Source organism: Globicephala melas, chromosome 20, assembly GCF_963455315.2.
Source record: "Globicephala melas chromosome 20, mGloMel1.2, whole genome shotgun sequence".
In the NCBI taxonomy this organism is placed as follows: domain Eukaryota; kingdom Metazoa; phylum Chordata; class Mammalia; order Artiodactyla; family Delphinidae; genus Globicephala; species Globicephala melas.
The window spans coordinates 30,160,890-30,166,520 of record NC_083333.1 but is presented as its reverse complement, the minus strand read 5'-3'; positions in this window follow the sequence as shown (position 1 = coordinate 30,166,520).

Below are 5,631 nucleotides of genomic sequence, written 5' to 3'. Positions count from 1 at the left end.
CTGCAACATCGCGGGACGCGGCTACGGCCGGCCCCGCCCCCTGCCGGCGCGGCACCACCCCCCTCGGCGCGGCCGCAAGTTTACCCGGAAAGGAGGCGGGCTCGCCTCTCAGCAGCTGAGATACCGCCCCACGGCTTCCCCGGCGGGTCCCCCTCCGCCTCCCTCCCGCCCGCCCGGCGGCGCGCCGGATCCACCGGGGCTGACCCACGCCCCGGGCGGCCCTGCGGGGGTGGCAGCCCGCGGGCGCCGCGGTGCCCAGCCCGGCCCTCGGGCGAGGCGGCCCAGGGCTGCAGTCACCGAGCAGCTCCTCGCCAGCGAGCACGTTTCCAGGAAGCACGCGCGGAGCCGGCTCGAGTTCCCGACAGCCGGCCGGGCGCGGGTGCGCAGAGAGACTACGTCTACACCAGCGATCAATGCGCGCCCGGCTCGCCTCCCGCCGCGCGCAGCTGCAAGGGTGCCTCCCATACTCCTTTCTTGGTGGGCAGGTCTTCTCGCCTCCTTGCCTGTCTTTAAAATGAGAGTGTCAGTCAGCCCCACCCCAGAGCCGTGTGAGCATCAGCGGTGCAAGGGCCCAGGACCGTGCCGGCCGAGCCCTCAGAAATCGCCGCTTTTATTGCTACAGAACAAATCCGAGCGCAGGCCTCGCGGGCCAGGTCCGCTGACCTGCAGTTGAACCAGCCGGCTCCTCCCCCTGCACTAGAACTATTCTCTCCCCCCCCCTCGCTTTTTTTAAGGGGTTCGAGTGATCAGCAAATTATTCCCTTGGAAAAAAACTCCTTAAAAGAAGGCGAGCAGGGATTGCTCTAGTCAAGGGTTGGGGGCCTCCGAGTTGCCTTCCTAACGCGGAGGCTCGCGGTTCTGGAAGGCTAGGAATGACGGGGTGCGGGGCAAGGAGGCCCAGGTGCCCTCGGATCAGCTCAGCTCGGGCTGTGGGAAGTGCCCGAGACGGGCTTCAGCTCAGCTCACCGGCCCCCACTCCTGATTTGAGAGGCTGGTGGGGAGCGGGAGAGAAGGAGGGAGAGGAGGAAGGTGGGGTGGAAGACCTTTGGGAAGGCGCAGGGATGGCACCCACGCTGCTGGGGAGGTCTGACAGGGGAACAGAGGAGGGGGCTGCAGGGCCTTTCCCCCCGCCCCCCCCCCCCCGGGCTAACTTTGGGACTTCAAGCACGAAGGAGCAAGGGGCAGGGGGCGGGGCTCCTGCTCTTACCAGGCCACCTGTGTCAGCCCCTGGTTTCCCACAAGACAGAAAGTGGGGTTCTCATGGGGCCAGGCAGCAAAGTCAGAGTAAGATCCCTAAGGCTGCTCAGCCCTGCACAGGGTCCCCCCTCCCCCTTCCCCCCCCCCCCCAGGTGGCTCTCTGCTCACCTGGATGGGGAAAGAGGCCTAGATCTGGGAGGAAACCTGGATCTGAGCCCCCAACCGCCTTAGCCCCCACCAGGCTCAGGGTCCTGCTTCACAGGGATGGCAGTGTGGAGGGGAGACCCCCGGTATCCTCAGCAGGATCAGGAGCCTGGGGCTGGGGAGGTTTGGGGGTGTTTGCGATGGCATAGTAAGAAGTGTTGCTGTGAATTCACCTCAGGGTGTCTGGAAGTGGCAGACTGAGGACTTGAGTCCCTTGATGTTAGTTGCAGGCAGGGTTCCTTTGAAGGGGACCCTGGTCTCAGGCCAGGCATGTGGGCAGGCTTTTCGAGGCGCTGTCCTGCTCCAAGGTCCAAGCAGGGTTACCCTCCTGCCCTAAGCCTTCCTGTCTTCTTCATCCTGCCTGGAGTGCATCCATTCATGCATTCATTCAGATTCACGCATGCATTCATTCATTCATCCATTCATGCAGTCATTCAGTCCCTCACCCCACCTTTGCTGAGTGCCCCTGGTGGGTGAGACACAGGCTAAACCTGGAGATTCCATGAAGGAGCTCCGACTGGGGGGGGGAGCTCCCCTTTCGAGCCTGGGCGGCCAGGAGCACAGGGGAGAAGCCCCTAAGCCCAAGTTTGGCACCAAAAATAAATTCTTTGAATGGAAATTTGTATTGAGATCAATGTAGACTCGCAGGCAGTTGTAAGCAGTAACAGAAAGATCTCTTTGCTCAGTTCCGCCAATGGTAACACTTTTCAAAGCTCCGTATAATATCACACCCAGCACACTGGCCTTCATGCAATTTGTCCACCTTGGGTGTGGGTCTGGTTGATATAATCCTATCACCTGTGTCTGCCACCAGTCGAGATGCTGAGTAGTGTCACCACCGTGTCACCACCGCAAGGACCCCATGCATGACCCTGTGCACGGCTCGGCATCCCCCAGCCCCAAGTCCCTGGCCAGATGTGGATTCTGAGCAGCAGGTAGGAGGCGTTACTCTCACCCTCCCCTCCCCCAGCCCTTGCCGGCTGTGTTTGGTGCCTCACCCTCCCCTCGAGGGCAGTGTGTCGGGTGTCTCCCAACCCTGGCCTGGCACAGTGCCTGGCCTGCACTAAGTATTTGTGGGAGGAGGAGGCTGTATCCAAATCAGTGACCCGGAGGACAGGCTTGCCCTGAGGAGGGTGTAGAGTATTCTACGGTTTGTGGGGGAAGGAAGTGTGTGTGTGTGTGTGTGTGTGTGTGTGTGTGTGCATGAAACATTCAAAACCAACTGTTTGCTTCTGGGAGGGGCAGTAGGTGGCGGGGGAATGGGGGCGGGATGCATTCGTTTCTTATGTCTGCTGTAACAAATTAGCGGCTTCAAACAATGTAAATTTGTTATCTTACAGTTCTGGAGGCCAGAAGTCTAAGCTGAGTCCATAGGGCTGTGCTCCTCCTAGAGGCCCTAGGGGAGAACCTGTTTCCTTGCATTTTCCGGCTTTTAGAGGCTGCCTATATTTCTTGGCTCACGGCCCCTTTGTTATAGACTCAATGTTTGTGTCCCCCCAAAAATTCATATGTTGAAGCCCTAACCTCCAATGTGATGGTATCTGGAGGTGGGGTCTTTGGGAAGTGATCAGGGTTACATGAAGTCATGAGGGTGGGCAGTCTTTATGATGGCAGCCCGAGCTAAGACACTCCTTCACCATCTTCAAAGCCATTAGACGGCGTCTTCTCATCTCTCCCTGACCTCGTGCCTCTCACTTATAAGGACCCTTGTGATTACATTTACATCCACCCAGATGATCCAGGATCACCTTCCATCCCAAGGTCCTTAAACTTTTTTTAAAAAAATAAATCTATTGGGCTTCCCTGGTGGCACAGTGGTTGAGAGTCCGCCTGCCGATGCAGGGGACACGGGTTCGTGCCCCGGTCCAGGAAGATCCCACATGCCGCGGAGCGGCTGGGCCCATGAGCCACGGCCGCTGAGCCTGCGCGTCCGGAGCCTGTGCTCCACAACGGGAGAGGCCACAGCAGTGAGAGGCCTGCGTACCGCAAAAAAAAAGGAAAAAAAAATCTACTTATTTATTTTTGGCTGCGCTGGGTCTTTGTTGCTGCGCTCGGGCTCTCTCTAGTTGCGGTGAGCGGGGGCTACTCTTTGTTGCAGTGCGCGGGCTTCTCGTTGCGGTGGCTTCTCTTGTTGCGGAGCACGGGCTGTAGGCACATGGGCTTCAGTGGCTGTGGCTCATGGGCTCTAGAGTGCAGGCTCAGTAGTTGTGGCGCACGGGCTTAGGTGCTCCGCGGCATGTGGGATCTTCCCAGCCCAGGGCTCGAACCCGTGTCCCCTGCGTTGGCAGGCGGATTCTTAACCACTGCGCCACCAGGGAAGCCCCCAAGGTCCTTAAACTTAATCACACCTGCAAAGTCCCTTTTGCTCACTAAGGTGACATAGTCACAGGTGTCTGGGATTCGGTGTGGACATTATTCAGCCAACCCTTTTCACATCCGAATTGTGAACCATACGAATAGATGACCTATTCAAAATACAATGTCAACTAAACAAACAAAGGAGACCCAAGGTGAGGCGAGGTGCCCAGGACGCAGGGAGAAAGCTCTGCGATCGACCCCTTCCTGGGCCTCGGTCTCTCCTCTGAGTGAGGGGATGAGGCAGCATGAATCTGGGACCAGTGGGACCGTGAGGGCTGATTCCACCTCCCAGAGCCTCAGCCTTCTTCCTGTTCAGTGGGGATGGTGACATTTCCTGTCCTCCTAGGGCTGCTGTGAGGATTAAAACACTGAGTACAAATCATCCCAAATGCACCCAAAATGGTAACCGGTGGTCATGGGAAAGCTAGTAACAGCCACCTGCCGGCTCTGTGTTCGTAGTGACCTGCCGTATTCCCCCCAGCAGAGAGAAAGCAGTGCCCCGCCCATGTCCCACGCTTCTGCAAAGGCTCCTCATGGCCCCTCCCCCTGTGGCACCTGGCAGTCCCCTCCCCCTACTGAGACCCGGCTCCCTGGGGCAGCATCCCAGCCACACCTGGCACCTCATCCCTACTCCCAGTCATGGAGGTGGCATGGGAGGCTCAGGAACTGACAGCATATGACCCTGGAGTCAGGCGGAACTGGCTTGGAACCCAGTTCTGTCCCCAGACTGGCCATCCACTGCCTTTGTCTGCCCAGCGCCCCTTCCCCTTCTTTCGGTAAAAGGCCCCCAGTAGGCATTTCTCCACCATTCTTGGTCTTTGCGGCTCATTGATGGAGCTGACCTCCCCCATCCCCTGGAGTGGGGAGTGACCCAGGATGGCCCCGTCAGAACATGCACACCCTTGCTGGTCCCAGCATGGGGACAAGACCCAAGCAGCCCCACGGCCAGTCTGGACTTTACCCAGAGCTGCTGCAGCCATTTTTGTCACCGCTAGTGAGAGCCTGCCCGTGAGTGAAGCCAGCAGAATGGAGAGATGGAGAGAGACAGGGTTTAGGTGACACCACTGGCGAATCTGGATCCAGTGGTGCCTGAAGCCCAGCTCTCATCCTGTGCATGTTTCTCGTGGGAACCAATAACACAACCCCCTTCTAACTGCTTAAGCCAGTGTAAGTTGGCTTCACACAGTCCTAATAGCTGTTAGTTAAATGACCCTGGGCATTTCGCGTATATTCTGTGCCTCAGGACATACAGTCAATGACAAAATAATACATGCTCGTATGGTTGTTGTGATACTTATATAAGATAATGAATTAAGTTACCTAATTAGGCACATAGTAAGCTCGGTTGTTATATGATACGAGAGTTATTACTTTGTAGGAGTTGGGTTAGAGCTGCGTTAATCAAAAGAATAAGCATGACACAAATGAGACCATGCCATCTCACCAGGGAGAAAAGCCTCATTATTGAGAAACCAGCCATACTGGCCTGAAATCAGAACACCTGTGTTGGGAGGCAGACACCCTCTCCCTCTCCAGAGCCAGCAAGACTCTGGCAGGAGAAAACCCCCAACAGCATCTGTGGACACACGCTAAGGTGACCCCAGAGCATCACATTTGTGTATAGTCTCCTCTTTGTGAGTGTGCGCAAAACCCAGGACTAGCTTCCCACCAACAGAATACGGTAAAGGGGATAGGATCTCGCTCCTGCGATTACCGTATATTATTTAAGACACCATCTTACAGCCTGGAGCTAGAGCCTCAGTTCTTCTTCCCGGGAGCTTCTCCATGGGGTAGTTTGAGCATCCTCATGGAATGGTGACTGGCTTCCCCAAGAGCAAGTGAGCCAAAAGAAGAGGCTACGCTTTACAACCT